The sequence below is a fragment of the Canis aureus genome, chromosome 1 (assembly GCF_053574225.1).
Source record: "Canis aureus isolate CA01 chromosome 1, VMU_Caureus_v.1.0, whole genome shotgun sequence".
Lineage (NCBI taxonomy): Eukaryota > Metazoa > Chordata > Mammalia > Carnivora > Canidae > Canis > Canis aureus.
Window position 1 is genome coordinate 36,163,890 of NC_135611.1, and position 18,899 is coordinate 36,182,788.

An 18,899-nucleotide genomic window follows, 5' to 3' on the forward strand; every position below is an offset into this window, starting at 1 on the left:
TAAAGAATTTGTATGATTCAACACCAAAAAAAATCAAATAATCTGGTGAAAACTGGGCAGAAGATCTCAATAGACACTTTTCCAAGGAAGATGTACCAATGGTCAACAGTCTAATGAAAAGTTGCTCAATATCACTAATCATCAGGGAAATGCAAATCCAAAGCACTATGAGACATGACTTCACATCTGTCAGAATGGCTGAAATAAAAAAGATAAGAGATGACATGTTGCTGGAGAAAAAGGAACACTTCTTGTGTGCTATTAATGGGAAAGCAAACTGGTGCAGCCACTGCGGAAAACATGATGAGTTTCCTCAAAAAAATTAAAAATAGAATTACCCCCCCCCCAAAAAAAAAAAGAATTACCCTATGATCCAGTAATTTCACTACTGGATAGTTACTCAAAGAATAGGAAAACACGAATTTGAAGTTATATACACACCCTTATGTTTATTGCAGTATGATTTACAATAGCCAAGATACAGAAGCAACCCATCGATGAATGGATAAAGCCGTAGTATATAGGGATGCCTGAGTGACTCTGGGTGGCTCAGCGGTTTGGCGGGGCTGCCTTCGGCCCAGGGCGTGATCCTGGAGACCCGGGATCGAATCTCACATCAGGCTCCCTGCATGAAGCCTGCTTCTCTCTGCCTCTCTCTGTATCTCTCATTAAAAAGTAAATAAAATCTTTAAAAAAAGACATAGTATATATACAATGGAATATTTCTCAGTCATAAAAGAGAATAAGATCTTGCCATCTGCAACAACATAGATGGATCTAGAGAGTATAATGCTAAGTAAAATAAGTCAGACAGAGAAAGACAAATATCATATGATTTCATTCATATGTGGAATTTGAGAAACAAAACAAATTAACAAAGAAATTTAAAAAGAGGCAACCAAAAAACCAGACTCCTAAATATGGAGAAAAAAAACTGATGATTGCCATAGGGGAGGTGGGGGAGGGGGGCGGTGCGCAGGGGATGAGTAAAATAGATGAAGGAGATCAAGAGTACGTTTATGATGAGCACAGAGTAACGTACAGAATTGTGGATTCATTATATTGTATACTTGAAATTAGTATCACTGCATGTTAATTCAATATTTCAATAAAAATAAAATAAGATAAAAGAAAAGGAAAGGAAAGGGGGAAAAAAAAGAATAGGTCTAAAAGTAACCTGGACTTTGAAGCACTCAACTGAATAGAAGAGTGTTAGAATGATGCGAGGAAGTCGAAGATTTCTGGTAAAGTGAAAGTAAAGATTCTCTTAAGGACAAGACAGACCAATCTCACAGAGGAAGACATAGACATGGCCAACATGCACATGAGAAAATGTTCTGCATCACTTGCCATCAGGGAAATACAAATCAAAACCACAATGAGATACCACCTCACACCAGTGAGAATGGGGCAAATTAACAAGGCAGGAAACAACAAATGTTGGAGGGGATGCGGAGAAAAGGGAACCCTCTTCCACTGTTGGTGGGAATGTGAACTGGTGCAGCCACTCTGGAAAACTGTGTGGAGGTTCCTCAAACAGTTAAAAATAGACCTGCCCTACGACCCAGCAATTGCACTGTTGGGGATTTACCCCAAAGATACAAATGCAATGAAACGCCGGGACACCTGCACCCCGATGTATATAGCAGCAATGGCCACGATAGCCAAACTGTGGAAGGAGCCTCGGTGTCCAACGAAAGATGAATGGATAAAGGAGATGTGGTTTATGTATACAATGGAATATTCCTCAGCCATTAGAAATGACAAATACCCACCATTTGCTTCAACGTGGATGGAACTGGAGGGTATTATGCTGAGTGAAGTAAGTCAGTCGGAGAAGGACAAACATTATATGTTCTCACTCATTTGGGGAATATAAATAATAGTGAAAGGGAATATAAGGGAAGGGAGAAGAAATGTGTGGGAAATATCAGAAGGGGAGACAGAACGTAAAGACTGCTAACTCTGGGAAACGAACTAGGGGTGGTAGAAGGGGAGGAGGGCGGGGGGTGGGAGTGAATGGGTGACGGGCACTGGGGGTTATTCTGTACGTTAGTAAATTGAACACCAATAAAAAATAAAAAATAAAAAAAAAAAAAGGACAAGACAGACCTTAGGCGGAGGCACACACAATAATTTACACACCTATTTAAATACAAGAAGACAAGTATGCCCTCAGGAGAGAGGTTTATCTAAGAGAAAGAGGTAAATGATAAGAAATCAAGCCAAAGGTGGGGAATCAATTGAGGAAGCAGCTTCTAAAGAATACTTAGAGCCCTTCCTGCATTCCACACATACTGTAGGAACCCTCAGGAATGCTTTGGCTCAGGAATGCTTTGGCAGAAACCCTACTGTGATAACTGAGACTCTAAAACCCGAGCCTGCCTCAGATCACGCAGCTCTAGTGTGCGTTCAAGAAATTGGGGTGGGCACGTGAATCTGCATTTCTAACAACTTCCCATGTGGTCCAGATACTCTGAGAGCCACTGGCTTACTTTTAAAGACATGAAGTTCATTTTCTTGTATAAGAAGCAGATTGGAGGTGTGTGGTTTCTGGTTGGCTGTGGCTTACTAAGGTCTTTAAGGGCAAGCACTCTTTCTAATTTACCCTTCTGACTTCTTGTACCTTCATGGTCACAGTATGGCTAACACGGCTCCAGTTATTTCATCTTCACACCAGCTCATTGAAGGCAAAGAGAAAAAGAGAGGGAATGGCACAAGCTTTTACTTCCCCAGGCTTTGTTTTTTTATTCCAGAAAGGACATCTGTTTCAGAATCCCCAGCCAACTTCCCTTATCTCTCATTGGCCAGAACTGGATCGCTTACCCACTTTCCCCCTTAACCCTGCCACAGATTCATTATTGGTAGAATGGATGACGTAATAATCACTGGCTTAGACCAATAGCAATTTGTCCCCTGAGACGGGGGGGGGAGGCATTTACATTGCCTGAAATAAAAGTGGGAATGGCTCTTCAGAAAGTAACAAATATTAGGGCACTTGGATGGCTCAGCCAGTTGAGTATTGGACTCTTGATTTCGGCTCAGGTCATGATCTCATGGTCGTGGGATCCGCTCAGTGTCGGTGTCAGGCTTTGAGTTCAGCAGAGTCTTCTTGAGATTCTCTCTCCTTCTCCCTCTGTGTCCCCCTCTCTTCCTCTCCCTCCCTTTCTCTGAAATCAATCAATCAATCAACTCTTTTAAAAACGTAACAAACATTGACTAGCACCCCATAGGAACCTACCTCCAGCCAACCTTCTAGCTGGATATTTTGCATACATTAATTCACTGAATTCTCACATTTCTCTGAAGTAGACATTCTTATTCCCATTTTATAGGTGAGGAAACTGAAACTGGAGGGGTTAGGCATTTTGCTCACACGGCTAGGAAAAATTTAGAATTTGAACAAGGTCCACCGATTCCATAGTCTAAACAGTACCTTTACATTATGATGTGCTGCTGCCTCTTGTTTTAGCTATAGCTCAGAAAAATCGTTGCTATCATAATGACAACCCTTGATTATGGGCAGAAAGGCTGATTTATATTTTGCTTACTATATAGGATATATGTGTACTCTATTTCACAAGATTTGAGACAAAAATTTAAATCTTTGTGTTCTTAAACAGGAAATCCTGTCACCAAGAATAATGTATCCCTAATGATAGGACATAGCTTAATTTTTATGATAATAAACAAGATCCAGCAGAGTGAGAAGGATACTTCTAAAAGTCTAATTTGGAACTTCCCAAGTTTTTTTTTTCCCACTCATATTTGCAGGAAAGTCTAACTTACACTTCTTCATTTCACCTACAATTAGATGTGAGGTGGGAAGGGAGGATTTCTGTGGAGGAGGATTAGGCAGATAAAGGCATCATGGGAAAGGCAGGAGAGAGAGAGAGAGAGAGAGAGAGAGAGAGAGAGAGAGAGAGAGGGAGAAAATGGCTTAGCATCTTCAAGGGACAAGAGGTCCCAACTTGTATGACAGGGATTTCAGGGGTTGTGGAAAGGGGTTACACATGCTGCTTTAACTTTTACAACGTCAATCTGGGGCCACCTGTGTGGCTCAGTCTGTTAAGCAGCTGCCTTCAACTTAGGTCATGATCCCAGGGTCCTGAGATTGAGCCCCACTCTGGCTCTCTGCTCCGTAGGGATCCTGCTTCTCCCTCCGCCTACTGCTCCCTCTGCTTGTGCTCTCTGTCAAATAAATAAATAAAACCTTTTTAAAAATGTGAATCTGTTTTAGGAAAGATATTTTCATTCCGAAAAAATAAAGACAGAGAGAGAAGGAAGGGTAGAAGCCACAGGTCCAAGGATTCCGGGGGAAAACTGAAAGTGAATGGGTGTACTTGGAAAGTATGGGTAATCCATTCAACAGCTTGAGAGCAAATGGAAAGAAGAACATTGAATGTTTGCAAAGGGGTCAACAAGATGATTCTTTTAGAATATATATATATGAAAAAATATATGCTCATGAATACATCATCAAAGCTAGAAAAACTAGCTAATATATATGTGTATTAGTCATCTATTAGCTGCATAAAAGTAACATAAAACTTAGCAGCTTAAGACAATAAATATTATCTTACATAGTTTCCGAGGGCCAGGAAATCAGAGCTTGGCTGGTGGTTCTGGTTCAGGGTCTCATAATTACAGGGTGGTAGTCAAGATGCTGGCCAGGGCTACAGTTATCAGAAGGTTCAACTGGGAGGGAGGATTCATTTCCAAGCTCGCTGACGTGGGATCTCAGTTCCTTGCTGGCTGCTCTTTACCCCGTGGGCCTCTCAAGGGGCTGCTCATGACAGGACTGCTGGTTTCCACCAGAGGGAGTGATCCAAGGGAGAGAAACCAAGACATTGGCAGCATTGCCTTTTGATGACCTACCTAGTCTCTGAGGTTGCATATCACTTCTGTTTTATTCTATTTTTTAGAAACGAGTTGCTAGATTCAGCCCTCTGAAAGGGAAGCTCCATCTCTTGAAGGGAAGAGTGTCAAAGCATTTGTGAACATATTTTTAAATCACACACAAAAAAAATACATGGAACACATCATGGCTCAAATAAACACACGCGCACAGTGAAAAATACTTTAAATAGAGTAAAACATTTGCCCATAAGAAGTATGCCAAATGCAATTTCCTGAACAGGAAGCCATTTCAATGTTGCAAAATTTGTCTTAATATTGTCACCTGCTTTCTAATATTGTCAGTTGTAACAAATGTCACTGCATAGTGCTTTTCACATTTTGTTCCAACACTCAAGTGGATATTTGTCATGCCTTGCAGTTGCCAGCATCTTTTGAACACCCTTCTTATGTTTGGGGAATGTCTTCCATTTTAAGGCCTGCTTCCTAAGGTAGAAGCCAGAATTCTGCCTCCTAATCTTCCTTGTGGCGAAGACCTCGCGATGGGACTTGTGTTCCTCCAACCGGAGAGTCCTAGGAAGAATGTCAATTTGGCGAGGGCAGCATGGCCCAGAAACCAGTTTCCAGTAAAGAGGAAGGAAAGGACTCCAGTGATGGACTTACACCTTGGCTTTTTCATCTCGGGATTCTGCTTTCTCGGGTTGGCTTTATTCCCAGATCCCGGTCTCCATGTAATACTCCTAGTGCTCCACTACACTATCTCAGTTTATCAATCTCAGAGTTTTCATGAACTATTGCTTCATTAAAACAAACAAACAAACAAACAAAACTTGGTAGCACAAAACAATAACATTTTTATGCTGCCCATAGATTCTGTGAGTCAGAAATTGGGAAAGGATCCAGTAGGGACAGCTTGTCCCTGCCCCATGATCTGGGTCCTTAGTTGCTAAGATTCAATGGCTGGGTCATTTGATGGCTGCGTGCTGGCATCACCTGAGGGCTCATTAATTTATATTTGCAGCAATTAATATTGACTGTTGGTCAGGGTTGTTGGTTGGAAAACCTACATGTGGCTACTTGGGCTTTGTCACAGTATGGTGACTGGTTTCCAAGCGTCCCAAGAGAACAAGGTGAATGACCTCAGAAATCACATAGTGCCATTCTGCCACAGACGCAAGGCTTCCCAGTTTCAGTGGGAAGAACATAGACACTGTGTTTTGATGATACATGTGTCAACATCGCAGTGGAAGAAGATGTCACATGTGGAGTGGGAGATACTGTGGTCCTCTTTGGAAAAAGACAATTCGCTACATAGCAGATTGAAACTTGTCTTCTCCAACACCTCAGAGTTACCTGTAACTCTGACTAGACTGACATGTGTTCCAAGGCCATCCTTAAGCAGTGGCTCAAAGATACTTAATATAATCTCAAGGCTGCAGGAGAGGCACTTCTAAGGGGTACCCTACAGTGCAGCAGTGTTGTTCAGAACCGTTTTATACTAGAGGCTTCTTGGAAGCTAAGTCTGGGGTTAAATAAAAATATCCTTCAAATAGTATATTCCCATGTTCCAGAAGATGATTGAGGATTTGACGGCTGCATGGTGGTGAAGCTGTATATTGGCCTTGAGGTGCCGCCAGCAGGTCTAGGAGGCATCTTGTTATATCTGAGTGAGTCTGTAACTGGGCTTCTATACTTGAAAATGGTGATGTAAACACTTGCTATGCAGAGTTGTTTAAAAAGTCAAGTTAGACAATATATGTAAAGAGCTTAGAGCAATGACTGCCCCACAGTGACCACCTAGTGCATTATTTTATTACCATTTTAAGTACTCTGAAAGCCCAATTTTATGAGATCTGAAGCCTCTTGACAATCTGGTGCAGTAAGATGGAGATGGCAGTAGTAGGAAGTGATCCTGTGTCATCGCCCCACGGATGCCTCCACATCCGGCAGAAGAGAAGTTCCCCTTCTTTCCCCGCCTGAGCGGGCAGCAGCTGAGGCACTGCCTGCGCCTGGCCGTCGTGCTCCTGCGGGGAGCCAGGCCTCGTGCTCAGCAGGAGGGACCCCGCGAGGCTGGGACCTCCCGATGTTAGGTGGCCACGTGAGCAGGATGCCGAGCCACCGGCTGTCAGCCTGGGGCTCTCGGGGTCGGTCGATGCGCTGGGCTGGACCCCAGGCCAGGGCCAGGCCCCCGGGGACCACCCGGGTTGGAGGAGGCGGCGGGGCCGGTGAGGAGCCGGTCGGGGCGGTCCCCCGGTCAGGTGCACTCGAGCCGTCCGCAGGACGATGGAAGCTCTTGGTCAGAGACAGCCGCCTGCACCCTAGGCGCACGGACGTGGCTGCCAGGTGGAGCTGTCCCCAGGCTCCCCGACGCTGCAGGACGCCCAGGCCTTGGCTCTGTGGAGGATTCGAGGTCCCGCGTGGTGGGGAATGGCAGCCCGGAGGTGACGGGACAAACCGAGTCTCCGGTGCACGGAATGGAGGGAGAGCGTTGCAGCAACAGTGCAGAGAAGGTAAAGGTCCAGGAGCACAGGCGGGTCGTGGGGACGCCGGCGGCCCTCGGTGCCTCGGAGGCGGTGCAGCAGCAGGTGCGGGGCGCGCAGCCGGCGGGGAGGCCGCTGCACACTCCCTGCCTCCGCCGCGGCGCCGGACACACGCCGCTTTCTCCGAAGCTTCCTTCCCGCGCCGCTGGCGAGGAGGGGCGGCCCGCAGGCCCGCGGGTCCAAGCACCCGGCAGCTGCCCGCGCAACTCACTCCCCCGAGATTTAGTCTCTTTCGAATAAAACAAACCAAACCCCACCCGCTGGGCCCCCGCCCTGCACCCCGGGCCCCCCGCGCCTCCCAAACGCGCCGCTAACAGCCGCCAAGTTGACGCGCGTGTTTGTTTCCCGCGCCCGCGCACGCCGAAACCGAAAGCAGGGGCGGCGGCGCGGGGGTGCGGCCCGGATCGGAGCGAGCCTCGCCGCGAGCCTCGGAGCGCCGGCCCCGGCTGCAGTTGCCCTCGCTGCCGCCGCGGGCCGGGGGCAACAGTGAGCTGCGGCGGCGGCGGCGGCGGCGACGGCGGCGGGAAACCGAGGCTCCGGCGGGGAGGTCGCTCCAGCTCGGCAGGCGAAAACCGGGGAGGCGGCAGCGAAGGATCCTCAGAAATTCTTGAGGGAGGGAGCGAGGACGATGGGATACAGCTTGTAGGAAGAGCGAAAAGCAGACCGTTCGCCTGTACCAGGATGGCCGAGTGGTTAAGGCGTTGGACTTAAGATCCAATGGACAATGTCCGCGTGGGTTCGAACCCCACTCCTGGTAGATGTTTGGTTTTGCTTTTTTTTTTTCACCTAAACTTCTCATTTGCTTTTTGAACATCAATTTCACCGGGCACGCCACGCCTCGGGCCCCAGGATTCCGCCTTCTTGCTGGCAGAGACGCACCCTGTCCCCCCACCCCCGCGGCGCGAACACGCCGCGCGGCCTCGCTTCCCGCGGGCGGGAGACGACGCGGCGGTCGGGTTGCGCGAGGGCGGGCCGCGGACTGGGGCGGGCGGGCGTCTCCCCGGCCAGGGCCGCGCGGCGCCAACGGCTCCCGGGGCCGAGCCCGGGTGGGGACTGGGGCGCGCGGGCCCGGCCAGGCTTCCCCGCGGACGAGCGGGCGCCGGGCCGGGCGGGCCGGGCGGGCGCCCCTGAGCTGCAAGCCTCGCTCCAGGCCTAGAAAGCTGCTCCTGCAGAAAAGGCAAAGATCAATCTCGACCTTTTTCCTTTTCGCTAAAATTAATTGTGCGCGCGCGGTTCTTCCATTAGCTCCTTGAAGGCGGAGACAGTATGCATGCATCACAGCTCTAAGATGGACTCTAACTTGTATTCCGTTTACAATTTTAGAATACTAATGGCATGGTCTAGTCTTTATATATATATATTTCTTCAATATGAAAATAATCTAAAACCTAGAGGAAAAAGTTGCAATTACAGTGCAAAGAACAGTTTTAAAAAAAAAATCATTTGACAGTAAGATGCCGACTAGATGCTCCAATAAAACTATTAAAATCAGGAAGTTAACGTTGATAATTTACTACATCTAGTGTTTAAACCGCATTCAATCACCAGTTGTCGTTTGTAGTAAAAAGCTCCTGTTCAGTATAATGTGTTGCATTTACTTGTCACATGTCTTTAGGCTTCTTCAATCTCTGACAATTTCTCAGTGTCTCCTGACTTTCATGATCTTGACACTTCCGAAGATAAATAGGCCAATCATTTTGTAGGATGTCCCATTGTTAATTTGGGTTTGTTTGATGTGATTCAGATTGAGCTTCTGTAGCAAGAGTATCACAGAAGTATCACATTGCATCTTCTCAGGTAGAGTAGTTTTGATGTGTCCTGTTAACGGACTTAATTCACCTGATTAAGCCTCTGCGGAGTCTTCACCACGATAAATTCACTCATTTTCCCTTTGTGATTAATACATAATTGGGGGGAAAGTGCTTTGAGGCTATATAAATATCCTATTACTAGTCAAACTTTCCATTTTATGCAGCTATTTAAGGGATCATAAGCAATCTAAGTGTGCACTCATGCTATCCTATTTGAATAAATGGTTACAATCCATGCTGTATTTGATGCTCAAAGTGTCCCAGATTGGCCAGTGGGAATCCATTCAAGCTTAATTTTGACGTGTCTCCATCATTTTTTAGCACTTCCTTACCTCCTAGACCAAGATATTCCATGCTTACCTTGTATTTGCTGTGACCCAGCCCTAGAATCAGCCATTAGAAACCTAGACCTCAGTGCTAGGTGTGATCATTCTTTTGATATGTTATTGTTCCCAGGCCCTCTGAGTGGACAGAATTAGGGAGCCTGTGTCGACCTGTACATATCTATATTTATCTACTCTCCATTTATACTTATATCCAGGAATTTATAACAATATCTCCAATTCTCATGCATCGCTACAGATTTTTAGTTTTTCTATCCATAATTGTCATTCCCTAAATTTGCCAATGTAAAATTTATTTACCTTGCTTGAGCCTATACAATGGCTTTAGAATTGAATTGTTCAAGAAGGGAAGGGAAGAAAAGAGGAAAAGAAAGAGTGTCTGAGTAGTTTGGAAATGAGCACCCTGCCAGCATCTGAGAACTGGCTATGAGCCAGTCACTGTTAGACATTTGGGATGTGCAGATAAATAACCTAGCATCTGTCTCAAGGAGCTCAGTGAGGGATAGATTTCAATGAATCACATAATGACAAAATATGAATTATGTCCAAGAGGCTAAAAGACCAGTGTGAGAAGTCCTAAGTCTTTCCTAGAGAGGCAGCTTTAGTTGGGAACTAAAGAAAGGGAAGTAGGGCTCTGGGAGGGGAGGGAGAGAGGTACAGGTGGGGTAAGCCATCTTGAAACCAAGCTAAGTATGGTCTCTGCACGAAAGGATTCAAAACAAGAAGCAACCTGATTAGTGTTGCATTTGGAAGTTTCTCTAGCGACACAGACACTCTTGGTCCATCTATATAGGTTTGGAAGAAGGGGGAATATTGAATCAGAAGGAAATATTTTTGGGTGAAGACTATCTAATACACTCAATAGCCAGTTCAACCGAGTTCAGTGTACCTCCCTCTTTCTCCTTAAAGGCCAAGCAAGAGAAAAAACCATATTGATTTGAAGCCTTTCCAGCCTGAACTTAGGGGCTTGTGCTATTTAAGTATTCTTATTACTATGTCCAAGTGCAAATGTGGAACAGTACTACCAAGAACAGGCAAAGAGTAGTGTGGAGTTTTACTTTGTTTCTTTAAAAACTATATTGTAAATTAAGCTTCTAGTTTGTATTAACCAGTTACTGTGCATTAGCAGAGATGGTAAAAGACTCATAAGTATTCTTGAGATTGCTGAAATTCGGCCAGGTTACTCTGAGATGCCACAAAGAGGGGTGAAATGATGTCTGAAGACTGCTGGCTCAGAAACAAGAGAATCTCTAAGATAGACATTGAATTCCAAGTTTTCTATTGATTAGTATGTAGGGACTACTTAACCACAGTCTTCACACACCAAATTAAGTGGAATCTTTCGCTTTACTCTTTCCTTCTCTACCTAATGTATTATGATCAGCAGGATTCCCTAACTGAATTTTGATTTACTGCAGCAAACATTAAGGATCCGATTCAATTTATAAAAGTTCAAATCATGTGGTGACTGAGTAGAAAGAACCCAGGCTTTGGGCAACACAGGTTTACCAATTTTCTCAGGTTACTAGTCTTCCTTTTCTCAGTTATAAAGAGGAAAATAATACTTACCCCACTGAATGTTTGTAAGGCTGAATCGACTATGATAATGCCTTCTTTGTGATAATAAGAAATATTAATAATATTATTAATATTAACTAATATTGGTCTCATAATAATGCCTCCTCACAAAAGCAGATGTTTCATACCTCTGGAGTTCTCGTCCCCTCTGTGGGAAATACAGAATAACTACACTGTCCAAGTCGGAAGAAATCTTACCTTGCACGTAAAGATCACTTCGCGATTTTTCAAAACACTCTTACATTCACAATCTTCCTTGAGAGGCAGTTTTATGCAGGATCCATTGTACCTATGGGGTAGATACACTTATACACCATCTTCTTCAACAAATGTAAAAAGTAATGTTTTCTTTCACTCAAAATTATAGAGAGCTAGGAACATCAGTAGTTCTTAAAGATTGAAATCCTGTCCTAAAACGTAGCAGAATCTTTACTTTCCCATGAAAGTAGACCTGTTATATTAAACTCTTTATTTTTAAAAATTCTTAGAAGATGTTGAATTTGAATCATTTGTAGGTATACCACCACTAAGCGTAGACTGAGTTTCCAATAATTATTTGGACAATAAGAAATTAAGTCACTAGTTAATTAGAATTATAAATTATGAGTATGGATTGTAAGGCTTCTCTTTGTGAGTTTGAATTGGTTGTAAGTCATTCAAAATTATTTGATTATTTTCTGTTGGGCTTCTTTACAGAGAACTCTGTGGAAGACTGTTGCGAATGCATTTAAACAGTGACACCTACTGGTTAATTTGAGGCAAATATATGTGTTAAATTGCCTTATACGGACTATAAAATCCTGAAAAATTGTTGTTCCTATGTCAACTATGTGTAGGAGCACATCAAGGCTATGTCTTACGCAGCCACTATTTTGACTTTCTTTTTTCTCTTTTAGTCATTGATGATAAATCTGCCATTGAAAAGATTACTAAGTCACTGACACAATTTGCACGGGCCGTTATTTAAATTGTATGAACAGGGCCCTTATCTCATCATATCCATCATCTTTGTTTCAATTTTTTTTTTCAAACTCGGAAACTGTGAAGTTGAATAGAGATTTGGGTTAGCCACTAACTTGAAAACACAGAAACCACGCCCCGTTTGAGAAATCCTGAACAAGGAGCTTTCTTTGTCCTTTGTACCAAGTTGGAATTTGGAGATCTTAATTAGTCATTTTGTATTATATCTTGCTTTTAGGTACAATTGCAGCTAATTAATGAACAACTTGAATGCACATCGCACATTTGCTAATCGTTCAAGTGAGATAAATGATAATGCCTCTAGCCTTCATGAGTCTGTTGGGTTACAAAGATGCCAGGTAGGAGTCAGGGAACATAATTCCAGGTTCCTTACATCTACACTATTGCCAGAAAGAAGGTCATTGTGAACCACATGGTTGATTTGTGAACTACTTGGTCTCATTTTCATCTAAATAGATTTTGATGTCTCTGAACCACTTATTGGAATACCTGGCAGAGAAGCAGTGATTTAACTGGGTCATTACTCAGGTGGAAACTGCCTCAAAGAGTGTCTATAGCAAATCATATACATTGTAGAAATGCCTGTGGAATAAATGAACAACTTTGAAATCCACTGACTATACTTCACACTTCATCTGTTTATTGTACACATTAATTCTCATTTAGGATGTGTGTTTTAAAATGTATTCTGGATTTGTTTTAGTTAAGTGTAAGGCACATAAACACAGAAATGACTGACATAAGGGAACACTTTTTTATACTTACAAATCTCTAGAAACAAGAGTCATGGCATGCCATGTAGGGGCACATACATGAGGGATGTGTCAAGAAGCAGAGGAAGCAAAGGGCAAAGCATGGGCAAAAACCTTTTATAGTGGTTTTCACAAGAAGGAATGGGTGAGGCAGGGTAAGCCGGCTTAGGTTTTGGTAGTTTGAATAATTTCAGTAGGCTCTGCGGTGTAGGGACTTTCTGAGTTGTCTAGCATCCCTAGGAATTAGCTAACCCAGAGAGGGGCAGTACCTCCCTGATCAGCAAAGGCCTAGATGCCAGAATGTCAGAATATGGAAAATAGGAAAATATAGTTAATTGAGTATGGGTTCAGGCATTCTCACACTTCTTTTTCTTCTCTTTCTCCTTCTTTTGCAGCTAGAGTGGGTCTCATCTGATTAGAAGAATCAGGATCCAGAAGCCCAAAGAGGCAAACACGTAAGTGGTTTTTGAATCATTCCTATCTGGGTAGGCTGTATACACTGTACTTGTGCAATTCTCATCTCAAATTTATCTTTGGGTTTAGATTATCTTTTCGGCCATTTTATTCATGGCTGTAGTATAGTGAAGCTAACAAATTACTGAAAAAGGTAACTTTTTAAATTGTACTGAAAAGATGGATTATTAAGAAGTGTGTTGAATATTTGTCTCAATTCTATAATCTTCTTTGTACATAAATACAGAAGTATGTGCATTTGTGAACTACACAGAATAGGTCCTAAGAGGCAATGCAGAGCTGTGACTAGAAGTCAGCCAGCCCAAGTTTCAACCCCAGCTCGAACCCTGATGAGCAGTGTGACTTTGGACTGGTTATTCACCTTTGCCACATCTTTGTTTTCTCATCTGTAAAATGGGGGTGATAGTAGAAGTACCTATCAAGTGATTTCTTGTGAGAGTTAAATGTGCTGTTGACAGAATGCTTAGAAATTGCCTGGCATTTGGATGATCAATTAGAATAAACTATTGCTATACTTTAGGGATTCTGATATAGTGTACCTATAGATTGACTATGAGACCAGTTTGATTCTGCTTTGGAAATACATTGTATTTGCCATAACAGTTGCAGTAAAGTGAGATTGTTAGCAAACGACACGATTTTTTTTTTTTTAAGGGAGATAGAGTGTAGGCACATGTGCATGAGGTGCAGAGAGGCAGAGGGTGAGGGAGAGAGAGAATCCTAAGCAGGCTCTGTGCCCATCACAGACTCAGCACTCGGCTTAATTTCACGACTCTGAGATCATAACCCAAACCAAAATCAAGTCAGATGCTTAATTGGCCCACCCAGGCATCTCAAAAAATGCTATTTTTAAAAGACATGAAATTTGGGAGAAGGGCATAGATTGCATTTTTCATTTTGTTCACTAAACTTTTTTTCCCATTTAAAAGTCTTTTTTAAATGCCTAACTTTCCATCAACAATCTTTTCTTAAATAAAAATGGGTAATGCCTTGAATAAATTTTATGTTCAAAAAATAGCACAGAGTTCTAAACTCTAACTTTTCAAATTCATGATAAGTGAGCTTATTGTTTCCCCCTGGGTGTCACACCCACTGGGTTAGTCACAAACAGCTATATTAAGGATGTTGTTCACATTTTTTAAATGCTAACATTCTGGCCCACCCAGTTCTGCTTCAATTTTCAATGCAACCTGACTTATTTTTTTTTAATTTCACATAAAGAAAAATAAAGACCCCTATTACTCAGAAGATGTTTAAAAGAATATGTAATGTCATGCTTTTAAGTGTGGCAAAGTGCTTCATACAATATAGACTGACCTTGGAGTCTATGATTATGCAGAAGAATCCTTTTACTATGATTCAGTACAATGCCTAATTCTACTAGTACACCACAAAGAACAACACATAGAAGGATACATGGAACCAAAATGAAATTTTTAAATGGCTTAATGAGTTGAAATGACACAGTTATATACTAATTGTATCAATTTCTTTTTTTAAAGATTTTATTTATTTACTCATGAGAGACAGAGAGAGAGAGAGGCAGAGACACAGGCAGAGGGAGAAGCAGGCTCCATACAGGGAGCCCGACATGGGACTCGATCCCGAGTCTCAGGATCATGCCCTGGACCGAAGGCAGCGCTAAACTGCTGAGCCACCCGTGCTGCCCGAATCAGTCAATTTCTTTAATGCTGACTTTAGTCTCTGAGGAGGTATCCTCAGACCAAAGTAGGATGAGGATGAAGTTGGATAATTTGAGGTAGAGAGCCTCGGGTAGATTTGGAGTGAAGCAGATGTTTCCCAGTGGATTTCTCTGTTTTGCTTCTACATCTCTGTGCCATAAGCCAGTCTAATGCCTGCTTAGAAAACACACAGCTACTGCTGCCTTTTGCCCATGTTTTCAAAATGTCTAGGAAAGTCTTGTAGAGAAACACCAGCACTGAGAGATGGGCAAACTCTAGTTCTAACTGAACAATTCATTCATTCATTCATTCATTCATTCAGTATTTTTTAAGTGATTAGAATGGACAATTCTCTGCTGGTTGCTCAGATTGGTTATGAATAAGAAAGACAAGGTCTTGTCCTCATAGATCTTACATTTAGGGAATACAGGCACCAAACAACTAATCATAATGTTAATTGTTTTCCCAGTCATAGTTTCCCTCCTAGAAGTGTGGGCACAGTTTGGAGCAGGAGAGGAGAAGCGAAGGCCTTTCACAGAACAGAAAAAATGTGAATGGATAGTAGCCATCTGCCCTTTGCCAGAAGAGAGCCTGAATTCAGCCCACAGACAAAGAAAGTGAGAGAAAGATGAGAGAGGGAGGGAAAGAAGAGGGGAGGAAGAAATAAAGACAGAGGATGAGCTAGAGGGAGGAGAAACAGACAGACAAAAAACCCAAGGCCTCAACCAATTTCCTGGAGCCAGTGGTTCTAGAATCGGCTCCACACTTGTATTTCCAAGTTAAGACTATGAATTCCTCTTTTGTGTGGCTTCCTATTTGAAGCTAAAAGAGTCCTGTCCTGAATAGCATAGCTTTTAAATATTGATATAAAGTTGAGTACCTTCTTGAATAGCAAAGGAGTTTTAAAAAACTGTAGTATTTCAGAAGGGGAACAAGTGATGGCTTTATGACATTTAATCATGGGTTTGTTGACTATAAAAGTTGGAAGGGATTTACTTAGACAAAGCTTCCAGTGAAGCAGAAATAACCCACTGACCACTCCCTGGCAGAGGTAAACTAATCTCTAAACCAGTGGTCCTTAATAGTGATAGCACTAACCCTGGGGAGCTTCTGGAAGAATGTGGTGGCACTCTGAGCTTGTCATGTTAATTTGGAGGGAGGTTACTGTCACTGGGGAAGGATAAGGGATGCTGGGCATGCTGCAGTGTGTGGAAGTCCCACATAATAAAGAATTATCCTTCATCCTGCAGGAGTTTGGACTGTCCATCAGAATACTCCTGTAGGTTAAAAGTCTGTTTGTCTGGACCTATAACCTAACTGCATCTTCTATGTTAAACACAAAATGTTTTTACAAGCTTTCAATATGCAGTGAATTTTCCAAGTACCCAGCTACCATGTAAATCAAGGAAAAATGGTACTTCATTTTATTTAGAATTTCATCAAGAGCTGGTTTCCATGTTAGAAAACACATCACTCATAGCAGCAGCACTATTTGAGTATCTGTTATTTGATTCACTAACTCAACATGCCTGCATCAGAATACATGTATTGCTGTTGTATTCTTCATGATTTGTTGGGCTCTGTCTTCTATGGTATGTCCATGCTCTAGCACCTACATATTGAGATATCCTATAGAACCAGATGTTTTCCACCTCCTCACTCATCAAGCTGGGCCTTTCATCCAGCCCTGGCTCATTTGTTCTCTTGTTGACATAGGCACAGCCTGCCTGCTCATGCCTCTTCTTGAAACATCTGCTTCCCACATTTACTGAGGCCACGTGGGCAGGATTACATCACCTCAACCTCCTTGCATCAGTTGACTCAACAGGGCCAATTATGTTCTCTTTCAACCATTTGCAAGGATCCATAAGGTCATTTTCTGCTATGTGCACAGAGAAGCAACACGATCTGATGTGTAAAGAGATAAATGGATGAAGCACATGCAGAGAAAAGCAAAGATGAGTGACCATGTGTCCAAAGAGAGGAAAAAACACCAGTGAGCAGCTGCTTTGGTCCCCAGTGCATTTCCTAATGCAAGTTTGTGACTTCAGGAAGCCTGGATGAGTACTCTTCTGCTTGTACCTGTGATCGAATGGTCGCTGACACAAAAGGTTGCCTTTGACCTGGTCATATCAGTGTACCAACTCTTTAAGACCTGAAAGTCAGATAGAATGAGTCTTGAGCTACTCTAAGGTTTGAGTTTCTCCCTCTAACACTGCTGATTCACGTGTCTCTATGTTGAACTTATGTAATTGTTTTTTAAAAACTTTTATTTGGGGGATCCCTGGGTGGCTCAGTGGTTTAGCACTTGCCTTCAGCCCAGGGTGTGATCCTGGAGTCCCGGGATCGAGTCCTATGTCAGGCTCCCTACATGGAGCCTGCTTCTCCCTCTGCCTGTGTCTCTGCCTCTCTCCCACTCTGTGTCTCTCATGAATAAATAAACGAAATCTTTAAAAAAGTAAAAATAAAAACTTTTATTTGAAATTATTTAAAACTTTCTGAAAAGCTGTAGAAACAGTGCACCCCTTACTCAGACTCCCCAGTCTGTCAGTTTGTCCTATTTCTGGTGATATTGACTTTTAAACTTAGATAAAATTATCTTGGCCAGGTTTTTCTCAACTGTGAAGCTAATTACTGAATATTTTGTGCTTCCACTCACTAGTATTAACTTCCATTGATAATTTGTATTTGAATCAATTATAACTATGATTTTTGCCAAATGGTGTTTTTTTCTATGTCCATCATTCCTTTTATGTTTCTTAGTTAGTGTTCTACTGTAAGATAGACGTTTCTCTTCTCCATCACATAGTAATTCAATTACTCAATATAAGCTCAGAGATTCCTATTTTATTCAATTGGTTATAATCCATACAGTCATTAAAATTTGGCTGTTCAAAATTTCCTGGATTTGGCCAATGGAACCCCTTTCAAGTTGGTCATCTCTTCTCCCTAACTCTCTCCATGCAGACCGGCCAAGAGGTCCTGTGTACTTCCACTGGTCATACTGACCTGACATTATCCCCAACCCCGCACCATATCCATATCCCAGGTAACTATGACTCTAAATGCTGAATTCAACACAGCTGTTAATAGCCTTTATTTCAGCTGTTCTTTTAGGTTATTGAGATCATTTCTGAACTTTGATTCTCCTCAAAGCATTCACTTTCCCTCCAACTTTTAAGCTACCCAAGTTTTTAATACATTTTTATTCAAGTCAATGATAAAATCTTGAATACAACAGGGGCTAAGACTTTCCTGCTCTTAGAGATACTTTTTTTCAGGTGGAATTGATACATTAATACATACTTTTTGTATGTTGTTGTTCAGCCAGCTCCAAACTTATGTTTAATGACTATCCAGTTTGCATTTGTTCATTGTGACCACAAGCGTATCTTGAGTTTTTTTTCTAATAGTGTGCTGAAATTAAAGTGCATTCTGTCTATGTGTAGTGTAGTGACCTTATTAAAAAATACAATTATATTAGTTTGACCTAAGATGTAGTAAATGAACCCATGCTGACATTTATTGCTTATTGCCTTCTTATAAAAGGAGTTAAGTAACTTGCTCTAAGTATAACTAAGTGAAGATCTGGAATCTGAGCCCAGGCTGGTGTATCTGTCTCTAAAGCTTTGCTTTTTTCACAATGCCTCCATCAGTTTACATGGGGATGGAGAAAGATCTCTCCTCTTTCTGTTTTTACATTCTATGTTACTTTATTGAGACATTGCCAGTGCAAGTCTTGGCACTTAGGTATGCTGGAGGGTAAGATAAACATTACCCTGGTAGGATCCAGGAGTTATCACTACCTCAGTTCTCTGGGGGTATACAGGCAGCATTCAGGCCATCCCTTCCCACAATGTCCTACTACATTGCCCATGTA

At 42.6% G+C, this 18,899-nt stretch overlaps 1 long non-coding RNA gene and 1 other non-coding gene across 6 annotated transcripts in view; both read left to right on the plus strand.

Moving 5' to 3' along the window:
* The first annotated feature begins 7,835 nt into the window (after nucleotides 1–7,835).
* The window catches only part of LOC144312804 (uncharacterized), a 40,632-nt gene continuing 29,568 nt past the window's right edge, over nucleotides 7,836–18,899 (plus strand). Inside the window, exons 1-3 of one of the 5 annotated variants that reach the window (XR_013378439.1) lie at nucleotides 7,839–8,151; nucleotides 12,329–12,449; nucleotides 13,259–13,318. This is a non-coding gene — a long non-coding RNA (uncharacterized LOC144312804). Of the gene's footprint in view, nucleotides 8,152–12,328; nucleotides 12,450–13,258; nucleotides 13,319–18,899 lie in introns of all 5 variants that reach the window. The other 4 variants (XR_013378434.1, XR_013378441.1, XR_013378437.1 and 1 more) reach the window with 4 other exon arrangements.
* Nucleotides 8,073–8,154, plus strand: TRNAL-UAA (transfer RNA leucine (anticodon UAA)). The gene has a single exon. It is a non-coding gene; the product is annotated as a tRNA-Leu (tRNA).